Here is an 18,128-nt window from a genome sequence, read left to right on the forward strand (position 1 = left end):
CGCCTAGAGCCCATGCTCCGAAACAAAGAGAAGCCTCTGCAATGAGAAGCCCGCGCACCGCAACGAAGAGTAGCCCCCAATTGCCGCAACTAGAGAAAACCCGCGCGCAGCAACGAAGAGCCAACACAGTCAAAAATAAAGTAAAATAAAATAAATTAATTTTAAAAAAAATCTGGGACAGGAGGGTTTGATTTTCCTAGTTTCCTGGCTCCTTCCTACTACTGACAATAGAACCCATCTTGTTTTGCTCCTTACCTTGGCTACTAGAATGCCCAGAGCTGAGATATTCAACTATGCATCTCTCTTTTTAAAATGTGATTTTTCCATTATATACTACTTGTGTATTTCCTAAGAATTAGAAAAAAAGACAAGTAAAAGGAAGCCAAAACCAAAAATTACTTACTGTGTTTCTACTCCCCCCAAAACTGTTAATATTTTCATCTATTTCTCTGGATTTTTTTATGTACAGTTTTCATGTGGTTTTTTTTGTAGGGTTTTTTTCTTTTAACATAGGTGAAATCATCCTGTATATAAACTTTATAGCTTGCTTTTCTCAACCTGATATCTAAAGATTATCACATTCTTTCTTTTTAAATTGAAGTATAGTTAATTTACAAGGGTGTGTTAGTTTCAAGTGTATAGCAAAGTGATTCAGTTATGCATACATATATATGTTTATATATATATATATTCTTTTTCATATTCGTTTCCATTATAGGTTATTAAAAGATACAGAGTATAGTTCTCTGTGCTACACAGAAGGTCCTCGTTGTTCACCTATTTTATATATAGTAGTGTGTATATGTTAATCCCTAATTCCTAATTTATCTTTCTCCCCACCCCTCACTGTCCCCTTTGGTAACCATAAAGTTACTTTCTATGTCTGCGAGTCTACTTCTGTTTTGAAAATAAGTTCATTTGTATCATTGTTTCCGATTCCACATATAAGTGATATCATATGATATTTGTCTTTGCCTGACTTACTTCATTTAATATGATAATCTCTAGGTCCATCCATGTTGCTGCAAATGGCATTATTTCATTCTTTTTTTTTTTAAGATGTTGGCGGTAGGAGTTTATTAATTTATTTAGTTTGGCTGTGTTGGGTCTTCGTTTCTGTGCGAGGGCTTTCTCTAGTTGTGGCAAGCAGGGGCCACTCTTCATCGCGGTGCACGGGCCTCTCACTATCGCGGTCTCTCCTGTTGCGGAGCACAGGCTCCAGATGCGCAGGCTCAGTAGTTGTGGCTCACGGGCCTAGTTGCTCCGCGACATGTGGGATCCTCCCAGACCAGGGCTCGAACCCGTGTCCCCTGCATTAGCAGACAGACTCTCAACCACTGCACCACCAGGGAAGCTCCATATTTCATTCTTTTTTTATGGCTGAGTAATATCACATTCTTAAAGGATGCAGAGTATTTCATCAGGTAGATCAGAGGTCAGCAAGATTGTTCTGTAAAGGGCCAGAGAGTAAATAATTTAGGCTTTTCAGGCCATACTGTTTCTGTCCCTACCGCTCCACTCTGCCTCTGTAGTAGGAAAGCAGCCATAGACAATATGGAAATGAGTGGGTGAGGTTGTGTCTCAGTAAAACTTTATTTACAAAACCAAGCTGCCAGTGAGATTTGGCCTGCAGGCTGTAGTTGCCAGCCCCTGACATAGATGGAGTCTAGTTTTCATAGACCCGTTATCCATTTCCATATGTTAGCATTTAGGTTTGCCTTCAGTTCTTAGAATTTTTGTCCCTCAGACTATATTCCTGGAAATTGAGATGACTGTGCCCCAAAGTATGGATATTAGAGAGGCAAAGCTCTTGGTTCATGCTGTGAATTGTTTTCCAAAGCATTCTCCCAAATTCCGCTACCAGCAGTGATGTGAGTGTGCCCATTTCCCCAAACCCTGTGTGCACTGGGCATTGTCCTTCAAGACATTTACCTCCAGCCTCCCGTGCTCCCTTATGTCTGGACTTTGCTTTTGTCTGATGTTTCACGCCTTGGTCTGCACTTTTATTCTTTAACCTTCCTCACTTTCTTTCTGGAAGTAGGTAAGATTTAAGCAAGCAGGGGTCAGGTTCAGGGGTTGGGGGAGCCAGGGAAGCACAGAGTCCTAAAGGTCCAGTGAGGGTGGCACTGGCCAGCAGGGCTGACAGCTGTCCTTCTCTGCTGGGTGAGGGACCCACTCTGGTGGGTGGTCACTGACTAGAACTTCCATCACTGTGGGTCAGGTTGGGGAGTGGAGATGAGACTGCCATGGGGAGAAAGGAGCAACACGGCAGGAGGGGACAAAGTGGATTTGGGGCTCAGATGACGCAGGCTTCCATCAGGCTCTGTGTGTGAGCTTGAGAAAGTTATTTTACCTCTCGAATTTGCCCAGTTTTTCATATATAAAGGGGATAAAACAGTCAACTGCACAGGACTGTCCTGAGGATTCAACAAGAGCCTTAATACCAGACCCTTGCACAGTGCCTGGCACAGAGAAAAGACTTAATGTGTCTTTGTTAAGTTGAATTGGCTTGAATGCTAGGGTCTTAGGAATGATGGGAAACAGATCATATGAATATTTTTTAAAAGAGAAAGAGTTTGGATTCAGTGCACAGTACAGGGTGGGCCTTCAAAAAACAATTGATGATGAATGAATGGCTGGAACTGTGAAGTCAAACAGCTCCCGCTTTGTCACCTGTTAGTTGTACGATCTTGGACAGAGCACCTCCCTCCCTACAGTGCTTCAGCATTCTTCTCTGAAAAATGGGTTTACTGCAGGATATTTACCTAGGGTTCCCAGATGAGAACACGATCATGGGTGGCCGAGTAGTTTGTTCAGGGTCTCCCAGCTGGTCCGCAGAGAGCTCAGGGTGCCCACCTGCCGGCTTGCTGTGAGGATTACACGAAGCCAGGATTGTAAATTTTCTGGCTCAATAAATGTTCATTCCTTCCCTTAAGCAAGCTGGTCTGCCAGCCTGGGGGTATTGGCCAGGGAAACTGAGCACAGAGGGGGTCTGCAGCCACCGCAGGGGCTGGGACTGCCCCAGAGGCTGCCGCACGGTGGCTGTGAGGTGCTGGCACTGGCGCTTGGGAGGAGCGTACCAGGTGGATTCTCCGGAGGTCACCTCTCCCAGGGGACCATTTCCCAAGAGCTGTCTCGCCTCCACGGAGTCCAGTGTGTGCTGTGGCCAAACAGAGAATTTGCCTTTTCTCAGCAGCCTGTTGGCTGGAAGTGCAGCCTAGGCTTTTCTAACAAGCCATAGCTCTCGTATGTGAGGGAGCATGTGGTAGGAGCAGCACGTAGCACAGGACGAGCTAGACCATGGGACGAGCTCCGTCACGGTCAGCTGCTGTTGACCTTGGTAGGCGTGTTATCACCACTGCTATGCACCTGGGCTGGGTATAGGAGGCTTTACCTCCTCCATATGACATCTGATCAACCCAACTTCCCTTCAAGGAAGGTGTTAGTATCCCCATTTTACAGATAAGGAAACTGAGGCAGGTATGGGGAGGTAAGTACACAACTAGTAGTAACAGAGTGACAGTATATGGCCTTGAATTTAAGTATCTGGCTCTAGAGCCCATATTCTTAACCATTAGTCATATTTACTGCTCTTCATTGGACATAAAACCTCTCGGTGAAGCAGGAAGGGATTTTAGTCCTGAAATGACCAATGTCCTTCCTTCTGGATTTGTCTGACCCAGATTCTTTGAGGCCAGAACTCCAGCTACTCTTTTGACTGACTCATTCATACTGGAGGCACAGTTATTGACCTCTTTCCAGGGAGTACTTCATCAACTATCCAACCAATGTTTTTTAGGGATCTTCCCTGTGCCAGGCCTTGTTCACGGTGCAGGGAATGCATCACAAGTAATAATGATTACAACTGCCCCTTACTATGTGCCAGGTACTGTTCTAGACACTGCACATAGATTAACTCATTTAATCCTCACGATCCCACAGATAGCTGGCATTAGCCTTTCCTTATAGATGAAGAAATGAAGGCACAGAGAGGTTAAGTAATCTGCCCAATGTTCCACAGCTAATGAGTATCAGAGTCAGGATTTGAACCCAGGCAGCCTGGGGTCAGCATCCATACATTTAATTGCCCCTGCACTGTTGTGGCTCACATAGTCCCTGACTCACAGAACTTCTAGTCTTTCCTTTCCAACAGGCATGTTCAAATAGGACCAAACTAGCTTAATTCAGTTTTGTTTGCTAAGAAGCAAACTGGGCAGTGAGAATGAATCATCCCGGATTTATAAAGTGCTTGACATCATGGGGACAGTGGGAAAGAGTCAAGGTCATGAATGGGACCCTGGTCTATTTTCCACCACGGCCTTGACTGCCATGTGCCCTTTGGCAAGTCTCCTCACCTCTCAGCCTCCGTTTCTTTATTTGCAAAATGGATTGTCAGTACCTGTTCTAACTGCCTCCAGGCATTTTTGTGAAGACCAACTGGTGTGGCAGATGGAAAGAAGATTTCAAATAGCAAAAAACAGGCACTGGGCAAGGATTTGTTATTGAACCAAAGTGAAATTTTGGTCAGCTTGATGAATGAATGAATGAATGAATGGTCCCAGCAGGCCTGCAGATTGGCTCCCTGGGTAACAAATGGCTCTCTTCGGGAGGTCTGTTGGAAGTTTTCAGAGTCTCATCAGGGCTCTCTCCTTGGCCGTGTCCCATGCTCCCGTCCCTTGAGTTATTTTGCATCTAATTTTGTGTAAGGCTCCAAGGCTGCTTTGGCAAACATCCATTAATGTCTGTTGGGAGAAAGGCCTTGTGCTAGGCTCTGTGGGGAGACTGAGATGAATTTTGAATGGTCTCTGCTCTCAGGGGCTCAGAGGCTAGGAGGAGAAGTAATAATAATAATAACGATAATAACGATGGCCAGTATTTACCACATCCCAGATATTGTGTTGAGTTTTTATATGCATTATTTCATTTAATCATTGCAACAACTCCATGAGTTACTAAAACTTTTGTCCCATTTTGCGTGAGGAACCAGATTTAGACAGGTTAAGTAACTTACCCAATTTCACACAACTCTGAAATTACAGAGCTGGGCATGAAGTTGACAAAGAATATGTGCATACAAATAACTCTATTATAAGGTGGAAACCACAGCGTATCCTACTAGAGGGGCAAGGACAGGCCTCTTGGCGTTCAGAAAGGGAAGGGGAGCAGGATGATGGTGGTGATGTCAATGGTGATGCTGATGGTCTGTTGACGGTAATGATGAGGATATTCTTGATGGTGGTGGTAGTGACGGTGGTGGGGATAATGGCAGTGATGGTGGTGAAGAGGATGGCGATGCTGACGATAACCCTCTAGGGCCCGTTTGTTGAGCTTTTCTTTCATGCTAGGCCCTGACCTGGGTGCTTCCTACTATCTCATTTCATCCTCATAATGACTTTCCAATGTCAAGGTCATCATCTCCATTTTACCCATGAGGACTCTGAGCTAGAGACAGGCTGAGTGGCCTGCCAAGGGCACGCATCCAGCCTGCGCTGGGCTGGAGCTTAAGCATGCCTCACGGCAGAGCCACGGCTCTTTCCCATACCAGGGTCCCTCACCCGTGGGCCATGGGGCCGGGCATCCCAGAGATGCTCCACAAATACCTACTGAGCAAATATTGAATGAATGGATCCCCAAGGGGTCAAAGCCTTAAACCCAGAAGACAGAAATAACATGTCTCGAGTGAGTATGTGTAACCGTTATTTAAATAGATGTAGCGGTGCTGTGATCACTAAAATACAAGTTAATTGTAAAGCATTATGTTCATGTGGCTTTTGTATTGTTGTTCTTTTTTTTTTTCAATGAAAATATACTAAGTGTACAGTTCGGAGGAGTTTTGAGAAATATTTTCACACACAAAGGGGTCCTCGTGCTAAAAATGGTGGGAAGCGTCCTGCAGTGCTGCATGTCGTGTGAAGTGCTTTGCCCAGTGCCTGGCACAGAGGTCACTCAGAGGAGAGAGGAAACCCACCAGGCTGGGGATTGGGAGCTGTGGCATTGGTCCTGGGTCTACAAGTGACTTACTAGACCTGAGCTATCCCTTTCCATGGCTGTCTCTATGAGACCTAACACCAGCATCTAAGAGATTTCCCAAGCGGCTATGGAATGCTGGCATGAATGAATGGGTAACGGAAGAAAAAAATGAGTGAATTACGACGAATGGTGCTCAGGGAGGCTGTGAGGGGATGTTTTCCCCAAGGAGTGCTTGAAAGTGAGAGGTTTTCAGCCAGAGAGCAGAAATAGAACACAGGGGGTTCAACAGGGACCGTTGACTCCAGACTTCCAGCTCTGTGAGTGGGTGGTTAGGCTACGGTGGCATCCCCAGGGCTGTCTGATCTTGACTCTGTGATGACCCTGTTGGAGATGGGGTGGTGGCTGGAGCTTGGCTGTGAGGCTCCTCTCAGCAAGGCTGTGCTCCCTATTTGGGGATGCATTTTTCAAACTCAAGTGCAAGCTGACAGATGGCAGTGGTATAATATTCTCACATTCTCTACTTCCCACAGGCCTCCTTCCAACACAGCCCTGCGAGCTCTTAAAAACCTCTGTCATATCTCGACCATGAGACCACGGCTGGCTCTTGGCAGGTAAGCCCCCCATTGCTCCCTCACACCACGGGGCATGGAGCAGTTTCAGCACAGCCCTAGGACCATGGGCACGTTTGTGGCCAAGAGGTAGGTGGGGCTGACTCCAGTCTTGGCAGGAGAACGGAGCCTCACACTCTACCAGGACTTCAGGACAAAGCTGCCAGATGTCCAGAGTCCTGCAGCTGCCGTTTCTAACAATGGCAGTATATGGCGCTAGGAACGTGTCCTCGGACAGAAGCCAGGGAACTGGTTCTGACACCGTGTCAGCCTTTACTGCTCAGGAAACTCTCAGGCAAGAACCTGCCTTTCTGGGTTTCTGTTTCCCTATGTGAAAGTGAGGGAATAGGATTCAGTGAACTGAACTTAGAGCCAGCTCTTCTAGCCTCTGGCCAAAGCCATGGGCTGGGAGGAGGGATGGTGGGGACAGCAGCTGTCTGCCACTTCCCTAGGGCTCGTCTCCTGTTTGATTGCTCCATGGACCTCCATGGAGAGCTTGGGCTGGGCTTTGCATGTGCCGTGCGTGTGCATGTATGCATTTGAGCCCAGGACCTGTGTCCCTTCCAGCAAACTGTGCTTGAAGTCGAACTCAAGCATGGACAGTCACCAGCCCTGCACCTGCCCTGTCATGACTGGACAGCACACCACGGTCACTGTAGGCTCTGGTGCCCAGATGGGAAGGGCAAAGGCTGCCCACATGCTGAGAGCATGGGCAGTCCTGCAGCAGAGTGTGGGTGTGAAGATCAAGCTGGGTGACGGGCAATACAGGGTGGGAGGCTAGGTTACCGTAACAGTGAGGCCTTCGTTCATGTGGGAGTGAGTGCAGGGCCAAAGCTCATGGGCAGATCTTCAGGGCAGGCTGGGAGAGCTGCCCAGGAGATGAGACCAGGGGGGCACTGAGGCCTAGAGAGGAATAAAGCACATCATTGCCCTGAAAAAACTTCCCATCCGAAGGAGGAGATGATGTGCAAATAGCCACAGTACAGGAAACCTGTGAAGGCAGGAGGGGTCCATTCTGTCTGGGTTTGGTTGTGGGGTGGTTCAGGGAAGACCATTTGAAGATGACACTTGAACTGGGCTTTGAAGGATGAATAGAAGTTCACCAGGTTAAAGAAAAAAAAAAAGGAAGAAGGGCGTTCTAGGCTGAGGAGACAGCATGTACAAAGGGGGAGTGGCTGGGGTGTAGGCCTAGAGGAGGAGTGAGGAGAAGTGAGGCTGGGAGAAGTGGGTGGGCCTTTGAATGCCAGGTCAAGGAGCTCGGGGTAGGCCCTTTATGATCAAGGAAGGAAAGGAGATGGTCAGCTCCATGGTGCCAAGAGAGGCCTCTGGGGCCCAGGGAGAGGCTGAGAGCAAAGACGAGGGGCTCGTGTCGGAACCTACTGAACATTGGCCATGGGAGGCCCAGGGCAGGACGCCCCTCACTGAAGGGTCTGTGCCCCAATGGGACCCTTCAGGTCTCCCGATGAAGAGCTGCCACAGGGGCGCTGGGGTCCCCATCCTGTGCCGGGGGCTCCTCTAGTGGAGGGCTGCTGGCCTGGCCATTAGAACCCCTCTTCCCGCCGCACGCAGCTCCCCTCCTCCACCGCCCCTGAAGAACGGTGGGCCGCCTCGCCCAGGGCAGCATCATGTAAGGATGCAGCGCTGTTACCGAGGCCCTTCTCAGCCTTCTCCCGTCCTCTCCACTACACACCGAGGAGGCTAGAGTTGTTTTCGGTGTGATGGGTAACACTCCACAGTCGCGTAGTTTTACAGTTTCCTCTCTTGGCAGAACGCAGAACGCCTTCACATCTGTTGTCTCTCATGGGACAGAAGAAAGAGTAGGCTGTGGGACCCGAGAGCGCTGGGCTCCGGCCCTGCCCTGTCACTCCCCTGGGGAGCAGTGTAACCGCCTGTGCCTCAGGGCCTTCATCTCCTCAATACCCACCCCCTCGGGTGGTAATCAGATGCCAGAGCCCGTGTGAAAGGCCAGCTCGGTGCCCGTCGCGTGGGGAGCTTATGTTCTGTGCTGTTCTACCAGCTCACGTCCCAGTGATGGAGCAGGCGGCCTGGGAAGGCCTGTGGGCTTTTTGGTTCAAGGGTGGCATGAACAGTTCGTACCTGTGCCTCAACAGGCAGGCAGGCCCATGGACTTCATTTGCCTTTGAAAAGTTCATTCAGCAGAACTTTCCTGACACCTCCTCTGTTCCAGGCACTGGCAGACACTGGGGGCCCCGACAGGAATAAGATGGTCCCTTCTGCAGAAGGGATGTGTGAACAGATAGCAACACACTGTAAGAAAGGAACAGAGCTGTGGAAGAGGGAGCATGGAAGGATCAGTGGGGATTCGTCAGGTCAGGAGAATCGTGGAAGGCAGCGAGGGCATTCCAGGCAGAGGGGCCAGCAGGTACGCAGGCATCACCGTGGGAAACCTCCTGCTTGGTGGGCCATCTGTGTTCGTGTTTACGACGACCTGCTCTGCAGAGCTCCCCATCACAGAGAAGCATCCAAGGCAGCCTGCACCTGCCCCCTTGTCAGCTCAGGAGGGTCAGATCCAGGCCAGGCTTCACAGTTTAAGAGGAACATCAGAGAGCTCTGAGATACGGCCAGATGTGCAACTTCTAGTGCCCAGCACCAAGGAGTTTCTGATGCCTTTCTTTTTTTTTTTTTGAAGGATATTTATTTATTTTTTTGTGGTACACGGGCCTCTCACTGTTGTGGCCTCTCCCGCCGCGGAGCACAGGCTCTGGACGTGCAGGCTCAGCGGCCATGGCTCACAGGCCCAGCTGCTCCGTGGCATGTGGGATCTTCCCGGACCGGGGCTCGAACTCGTGTCCCCTGCATCGGCAGGCGGACTCTCAACCACTGCGCCACCAGGGAAGCCCTGATACCTTTCTTGCTTTGAGTTGAGGGCATGTGTTACCCACAAACTCAGAATTAGTCAGGGAAACGTTATTGCTGTGTTTGTGCTGGGGCCTGGGATAGAGATGAATAAACATGGATCCTGCCCCAAGTACAGAGAAAGAGGTGGACAGACCTTAAAGGCCCATATCAGTTATCTACAGATGCTCTAACGGGGTGGGGAGGGCATTCAAAGTGCTAAGGGGCCGTAGAGGAGGGGCAGTCAGAAGGCAGGAGCAGGGGGCTATCATAAGGAGGGAATCTGAGCCAGATGATAATAAGAATAAGAATACTTATAATAACTAATGATTATTGAGCACTTACTATGTGCCAGGCACTGCTCTAAGAGTTTTATATGGATTTACGTTTCACCTACACAACAATGCTATGAGGCAAGTGCTGTCACCATCCTCTTTTACAGATGAGGAAAACTGATGCACAGAGAGGCTGAGTAACTGTCCAAGGTACACACAGCTGGGAAGTGGTCTAGCCAGGACAAACCTGGGCAGTCTGGCCTCAGAGCCCACTCTTGAAGGACCTGGCATAGCCTAAACACTAAGCACTCTCTAATAACTAGAGGCACCAACAGGATTGGGACCATGTCTGTCTTGCTCTAGCACATAGTAGGCACTCAGTAAAAATGCGTTCACTAACTAGAATGCACAGATGCATGGATACGTTGATCCCTGAAAGAGCAGGGACAGAAAATGGGCACAGGGACAGGCACTGCAGACAGAGGTTACAGCTGAAGCGAAGGCCTCAGGTGCTAGCACGTGGAGTTGCTTCGAGGCTCTGCCAGGTCTGGAGCACTGGAAGGCTGGAGGGGACCAGATAAGGAAGGCAGAGTTTGAAAGGGAGCTTCCCTGGCCAACCCTTCCTGTTCCAAAGACCTGGCACCTGCCCGCCTTCCCCTGCAAGCCTTCCCCACCCAACCTGTCCCACATCGAGAAAGGGAGGATGCCTTGACCTTTGTGTCCCCACACCTCTCTGTCACCCATTCCTTCAAAGGCTCCCAGAGGCAGGGGAGGCAGGGGAGGCCTGCACCACCCAAGAGGGGCTTAGGAAAGACAGTTTAAAACGTGCTCCTGTACGGGATGGCTTTCTGGATGTTTGAGGCTTCAGGGAGCCGGTGTTTTTCAAAGACCCTTCCTCCCTTCCTTCCAGCTCTGTGGGCTATGCATGGGAAACTAGGGCTGGGACTTAGCTCTGTGGCTTCCTAGCTGGGCGCCGTTGGGTAAAGCGATTCTGTGCCTCAGTTTCCATCTCCATAAAGTGGGAATAAAAACAACAGGATTAAAGTGAGCAAGGTTTGGGGAAACTCCCATTCAGATCACGGCTCAGTGAAACGTAGTTTCTCGGCTTCCTGCTTTGCTTCTGAGGCCTCAGTTTCCTCCATAAAAGGAAGACTTGGAGAATGTTGATCTCTCCAGCTTGACCTTCTAGGATTCAAAGCTGTCCACACTGGAGGACTAGATACACAGACACATTTACACATACATATGTGCTATATGACTGTAAGTATATACAATGCAATCACTTTTATAAATTTAAAATGTATACTAAATTATATTTAATATAAACATATAATTGACAGCATCTTTGTTGTGTTTTCTTCTGATTGAAAAAGTAATACATATTTACTGAGAACATTTTGGAAGGTACAGAAAAAGGAAAAGTTTCAGCCGCTATTGCACATTTGACACTGCCTCTTAGATAGCCAGGGAATTCCTCTCCCACCTTTACTCCTATGCACATACACAGATTTTTCAAAAACATATTTGGGATTGTACTCCGCATCCTATTTTTTCACTCAAGCTGAGCTATGGAGCCAGGTCTCTGGGCAGGGCTGTCGTCCCCACGCCCGGGAGGAGCCAGGGGCAGCTGCTACCACAGCTGTTCTGTGCCCGCTCCCCTGCTCCTGCCTGGGCGGCCGGCTGCAGGCATCTGACCTTCGGATGTTCTGTGTCTCTGGCGGGTGCACATTTTACACTAATTTTAGCCTAGCCTCTCAGGCCCGCTGGCCTTGGGGGCTGCACACAATGGACGGCTTATGTAGACAGCTGCCAACAGTGCAGGAAGAACCGTCCCACCTTAAAATGTTCCCCATCACCGGCCAGTCCTCTGCTCTCAGAGAACAAGCCGGCTCCCTGTTCCTTCTCTCACCAGGAAGGGGCCAGTGTTGATGTTCCCAGCCCAGCAGGCTGGACCTGGCGGGCAGGTGGCCCACCAAACACATGGGCGATTGCTTCTCTGGATGGGGCCGTGTTTTTACAGGACAGGCTTGAATTTGAGCTGGAACAGCTGAGAGAGACTTCCCAAGAAATTGCTGGGTGGTGAGTTTGCAGCAGGGCAGCTGGGTGTCTGAAATGTCCCTGGGTGCGTATAGAGAGCCTTCCAGAGCCTCACCTTAATGCTTTACCTTTGTCAAGTTTGTACAAACGTACAATGTTCTTTGACATCCGGTTTTGTCCTGATGACAGCCCTGTGTATTGGGTGACAGAATTCCCATTTTACAGACAAGGGAACTGAGGTCGAGATGGGGAAGTAATTTGTTCAAGGTCACCCAGCAAGTCAGTGGCAGGGGCTTGAACATGAACCTGGGTCTCTCACCCCAAGTCCAGGGCGCTTTCCATTCACTGGCATCGTACAGGTAAGGGGTTCACCCAGGTTCATATGCACCTGCTCTGTGTTTCCTTAGGTTTCGTATTGTTTTTGAAAAACGGAGATACTTTAATTTTCACCTTAAAAGTCATACGTGATTATTGAAAATAAATATACCTAGTTGGTCTGTTTCTAAAGCACAGATCTGATCGTGGGAGATTCTCGCTTCAAAATGTGCGATGTCTCCCTTTGTCCACAGAGTGAAGTCCACGTGCCTTAGCCTGACTTCCAACCTTCACAGCTTGCTACCTGCTCAACCCCTTCCCCACTCTCTCCCAGTCTGGGCTCCCCCAGCACTTAGATAGCTCTACCGTGGCACCAAGGTGGGGCTGGAAACTTTCCTTACAATCTGCCTCCTGAGCAGAATAGAGCCATGAGGCAAGAAACCAGGGGGTTACTCATCTCCATGTCCCTGGAGCCCACCCGCGGCCAGACGTGGAGCCAAGACCAGTAAATGTATTGGTCCCCAACCCACGCTCCTTCATGAGAAACTGGAGCTTTGATCTATGCTTAGAAGAAAGCTGAGGCCTGCCCGGCAGCTGCCAGCCCCATAAGGAAGTGGCTGCTTGGCCGGACTCCCAGGAGGGGCCTGCAGGGCCAAGTCAAGGAACACCAGCCCTGGGCAGGCTGGGAGGAGGAAAACGGAAGGGCGTCCCCAGATGTGTGCTGAAGACCAGCCCCTTACCCCATGGCAAACCTTCCACCTCCACCCCCTCCCCTCCACAGTCCCTTGGTGACAATACAGCCTGTGTCATACATCCGCAGCCCGGACAGTGGCTCTTTGACCCAAGTCCGATGCTCTTCAGGAACAATCCATAGGGATCACAGCTGCTCTGGGGGGAGAAAAGTTCTCTAGGGACTATCTTGGCTCAGTGAGGGCAGGACCCTCTCTCTCCGACTCCGTGGGGGGCTCCTCTCTGGGCGTAGCCCCTCAGCCTCCCAGACTCTGGGCTCTGGACATTACTGTGCGAGAGGCAAGGCCTTTAGAGTCCCACAGCCTGAGCTCCTGCCAGTCCTGTCAGTTACTAGCTCAGGGTTCCATCTCTCTGAGCCTCAGTTTCTGCATCTGCAAAATGGGACTAGTGATACCAGCCTTTCAGGGTTTTTGTATCTTGCAGGAAAGTGCTTTTCAAAAAGCCTAGCAGAGCAGCAGACACATGGTGAATGCCTGTGCTCCTTCTTCTGGAGGGTTCTCAAGGCCTCGAGAGCCTCCCTGAGAAGTGCCAAGGCTGCTCGGTGAGGATGGAGGTCTCTGGGGAGAGGTGCTGGGGCAGGTTGTACATGGCACAGCAATCTAGCAGCTACCACTTCTCTAATTCCGACGTGGTGTCGGGGATTTAGCCAAAGACAAACATTTTGTTTTCTAATGAAAGCCCGTGGAAAAGTAGACTTTTATGACGGTTGTTTCACTTCACTTTCAGCTTTCTAGGAAGATGTCTTTCGTTCATTTATTCATTCGTTCTACAAATATCTCCATGGCCTTGACCACCTGCCAGATGTGGCAAGAGATGCACAAACAGGCCATGCAGGGCCCCTGCCTTCCAAGAGCCCACCGTCTCACTAATAATTGTCATTCAGGGTAAAAATGTAGGAATGACATGGGAAAGGCACAGTGTTGGGGTAGGGAGTGATCGTTTCCTGAAGGGTTGTTTGGGAAAGGATCCGTGAAGAAGGTGGCACCAAAATGAGCCAGTTAGGAAGCACAGAGGGAAAAGACCCCAGTCTCCAAAGAAATAGAGGCGTAAAATTCCAAGAATAAACTTAGGAAGTCATTGTGGATTAGTCTATAAGTTAAATGAAATCCCAATTAAAATCTCAACAAAATTTTGTAATAAAATGATTATAAAGTACATCTGGAAAGATAAACATGGATGAATAGCCTAGAAAAATTCAGTGTTGGTAAAGTGTAGCTCAGTGGACCTGAACAGAGCACCCAGAAGCAGGTGTAAGTGAGCGTGGTGTTTAGAATTAGAGACAAAAAGGCTGATGATTCCTGACATGCTATAAAGACAACCAGTTAGCTATTTGTAGATGGAAAAAAAAGAATGAAACTAGATCCATAATTCAGTCCTCACATCAAAATATTTCCTAGGTGAAGAAAAAGCATGAAACCAGAAAAGTACTAGAAGAAAAACAATGAGGGAACATTTATGTCATACTGGGAATGGAGAATGCCTCCTTAAGTAGAAAACTAAATCCAGAAATCATGAAAGAAAATAATTAAAGACCCCATGGGCAAAAAACACAATAATCAAGGTTAAAAGATTATAACAAGCTAAGAAAAGTATTTCAATTTGCAAAAGACAAAATGCAGGGCATATTAAGCGTATGAGGGGTAGTCACCAGTAGTCAAAGGATGTACATTAAAGAATCAAGTTGTATGTTTGGGTGCCTATTTCTTTTTTTATAATTTTTTTAAATTTATTTTTATTTTTTAACTAATTTGTTTATTTTTGGCTACGTTGGGTCTTCATTGCTGCGTGTGGGCTTTCTCTAGTTACAGTGAGCGGGGGCTACTCTTCATTGCGGTACGCAGGCTTCTCATTGCGGTGGTTTCCCTTGTTGCAGAGTATGAGCTCTAGGTGCACGGCTTCAGTAGCTGTGGCACGCAGGCTCAGTAGTTGTAGCTCGTGGGCTCTAGAGCACAGGCTTAGTAGTTGTGGCGCACAGGCTTAGTTGCTCCACGGCATGTGGGATCTTCCAGGACCAGGTCTCAAACCCGTGTCCCCTTTATTGACAGGCAGATTCTTAACCGCTGCGCCACCAGGGAAGTCCAGGTGCCTATTTCAAAGCATGGGAAAACCTGGGGAAATGAGGAATGGGACACAGGGACACTGGAGCACTGTTAGTGGATTGTGAATTGATACATTTTCTGGAGGGGAGGTTTAATAGTACGTACCAACATTTTCAAATGGGCATACCCTTCAACTCAGCAGTCTACTTCTAAATAGGTATCCTAAGGAAACAATCAAAAAGTGCCTGGAATTGTATGTATAAGAAGGCAACAGAGCACAGTGGTTAAGAGTGAGGCATCAGAGGTCAGAGAGACCTGGTTTCATGCCATGTGACCCTGGAAGAGTGACTTAACATCTCTAAGCATCAGTGCCCTCAACTGTAAAGGGGGCATAACAATAACACCACTTTCATAGGCTCGTTGTGAGATAATATTCAATGAGATGATACTTATAAAATTCATAAATGTGATTTATACAAATGTAAATTTATCTGTATACTTGTTTATAAATAAAATTCAGTGAGATAATACTTACAAAACTCTTAGCAGAGGGCTGGACTCATAGTAAGTGCTGAATAAATGTGGCTATTTTATTATTAGCAATAGGCTGTTTATCTTAATGTTTATTATTAGCAATAGGCTGTTTATCTTAATGTTCTGTTTATCTTAATGTTGTTTATAATAGTGAATAATCAGAAACAACCAAATTGTCCATCAGTAGGTTAATAAGTAAAAGAATGCTCGTGGAGGTGCAGCCGTCTAGAGACCTGTGTCTATGGGTCTGGAAAGGTGTTTTTCACATAATAGTGTATGAATATTTTTTAAAAGGTGTCAAAAGAATGTGGAAGGTATGTTCTAGATGGTATACATCTGTGTATCTAGAAAAGTACTGTTCATTCTTGTTATTAACAGTAGTTAAGTTCTATAAAGTTCCACAAACACTGAATTTATTTTGTGAGCACTGAACCATTGTTCCTAGGAGAAATACAGCATTGGTGCCTGTGAGCCTCTGGTCACAACTTTCTCGTCAACCTGTCAGTACGTAACCTTGTTGTATGTGTGTTTCTATCAAAACACCTTATTTAATATGTACTGTTGAAAGGCACATCACAGTGAAATCACTGACAAAAAGCACAAAAATGCAAACATCATGACACTAAATAGACTGTAAAAAGGACACTTGTTGACATAGGGGAGCTGAAACAAGAAGGCAGTGTCGATGAACATTTAGGTGGCTTCCATGTCTTGGCTATTGTAAACAGCACTGCAATGAACATTAGGGTGCATGTATCCTTTGGGACCATGTTTTTCTCCATGTATATGCCCAGGAGTGGGATGGCAGGATCCTGTGGTAGCTCTATTTTTAGTTTCTTAAGGAACCTCCCTGCTGTTCTCCATAGCGGCTGCACCAATTTACATTCCCATCAACAGTGTAGGAGGGCTCCCTTCTCTCCACACGCTCTCCAACATTTGTTGTTCGTGGATTTTTTCGTGATAGCCATTCTGACTGGTGTGAGGTGATATCTCATTGTAGTTTTGATTTGCATTTCTCTAATAATTAGCAATGTTGAACATCTTTTCACGTGCCTCTTGGCCATCTGTATGATTTCTTTGGAGAAATGTCTATTTAGGTCTCCACCCATTTTTTGATTGGGTTGTTTGTTTTGATGATATTAAGCCGCTTGTGGGGAGACTCAAATCTTTTGCTCTGCGTGTGTCTGCAAATGACCACAAAAGCGCCATGAGCATTGATTTCAGCATTGCAAACCAACTTAGTGAGTAGGTGAATTTACAAATGCAGAAACCTTGAATAATGACAATCAAAAAAAGATGGTCTCTAAGATGGTATCTAGAAAGATGGTATCTAAAAAAAGATGGTCACGTAAATGATAGTTATCTGACGGTCAGCATGAAAGGTAATTTTCCCCTCTTGCTTCCTTGCACTTATAATGCTTTAACTATTTTATGGTGGACATGTGTAAGTAAAATCAGGCAAAGCAGTAAAGTTCTTTTCATTTTGGGAAGAAACACGTCACTGATGGCTTTCCATCGTCAAGATAAAAGCCAAACTCAGTAGAATAATAAAAACAGCTAATAATTTTAGATAATGCTTACTATGCACCCCACAGATTTCTAAGCCCTTTATGTATATTAATTCATGTACTCCTCACCAAAAGATATAGGTACTGTTATTATATTACCCTCACTTTAAGGTGAGAAAACTAAGGCAAAGAGAGGTCAGATAACTTGCCCAAGGTCAGAGCTAGTGAGAAGCAGAGCTCAGATCAGAACCCAGGCAGTCTGGCTCCAGAATCCATGCTTTCAACCAAAATTCCGTGAGCGCATGCTCAGTGCCTAGCCTGGCTCTGGGCCGCAGAGACGCCCAGGAAAATCTGACCAAGAGACTTGCAGTCTGGAATGAGGGCAGCAACGAGGATGCACCAGCACTGTAGGCTCGTGGCAGGGCGGTGGGGTGCTTCCCGGCCCAGCCTGAGGGCTCAGAGAAGGGGGCATGCTTTAGCCCAGCACTCCAGGGCCCCCGAGTCTGGCTCCTCTTCCTTCCTCACCTTCTTACAGGCACACCCTCTCTCCCACCAGGGCATCCCACTCACAGCCACACGCAACCATCCCCCTCTCTGAAGGAGCTCAAAAGTCATCTTCTTGGGGCTTCCCTGGTGGCACAGTGGTTGAGAGTCTGCCTGCCAATGCAGGGGACACGGGTTCAAGCCCTGGTCTGGGAAGATCCCACATGCCGCGGAGCAGCTAGGCCCGTGAGCCACAACTACTGAGCCTGCGCGTCTGGAGCCTGTGCTCCGTAACGAGAGGCCGCGACAGTGAGAGGCCCGCGCACCGCGATGAAGAGTGGCCCCTGCTCGCTGCAACTGGAGAAAGCCCTCGCACAGAAACGGAGACCCAACACAGGAAACATAAATAAATAAATAAATAAATTTAAAAGTCATCTTCTTTCTCAACATCAGGAAGAAGCGAGGGCTCCTTCCCCTGATCACCGCTCTATTTTGGAGCCATTGTCTCTACTCACCTGTCCATCTACCCCCTCGAATGAACTTGTCTCATTTCATCTATCAGTAGAAGTGTGTTAAATGAATAAATAAACAAACAAGTGGAAATACCTAAGATTCTGAGCACCTCACCCCGCAAACATAGGCCAATGGGACTGTAGCACAGTTGCTGTTGAAGGCTGCCGAGGCTCTGGAGGGCTGCTCTGTCTGCCCTGGAGCCTCTGTGACCACAGGATCGGGTGGTGGAGCTGACAGGGC

General features: G+C 47.9%; 1 protein-coding gene and 1 long non-coding RNA gene across 2 annotated transcripts in view; one reads left to right on the forward strand and one right to left on the reverse strand.

Annotated features, from left to right (window-relative positions):
• HIVEP3 (HIVEP zinc finger 3) overlaps positions 1-18,128 on the forward strand; it is a 503,676-nt gene that overhangs the window by 330,290 nt on the left and 155,258 nt on the right. The window contains exon 3 of the mRNA XM_060140364.1: positions 6,501-6,581. The gene's annotated coding sequence lies outside the window, so the exon portion shown is untranslated. The remainder of the gene's footprint in view (positions 1-6,500; positions 6,582-18,128) is intronic.
• The window catches only part of LOC132514885 (uncharacterized), a 449,815-nt gene that overhangs the window by 103,979 nt on the left and 327,708 nt on the right, over positions 1-18,128 (reverse strand). The window lies entirely within an intron of this gene.

The sequence above is a fragment of the Lagenorhynchus albirostris genome, chromosome 2 (genome assembly GCF_949774975.1).
Source record: "Lagenorhynchus albirostris chromosome 2, mLagAlb1.1, whole genome shotgun sequence".
Lineage (NCBI taxonomy): Eukaryota > Metazoa > Chordata > Mammalia > Artiodactyla > Delphinidae > Lagenorhynchus > Lagenorhynchus albirostris.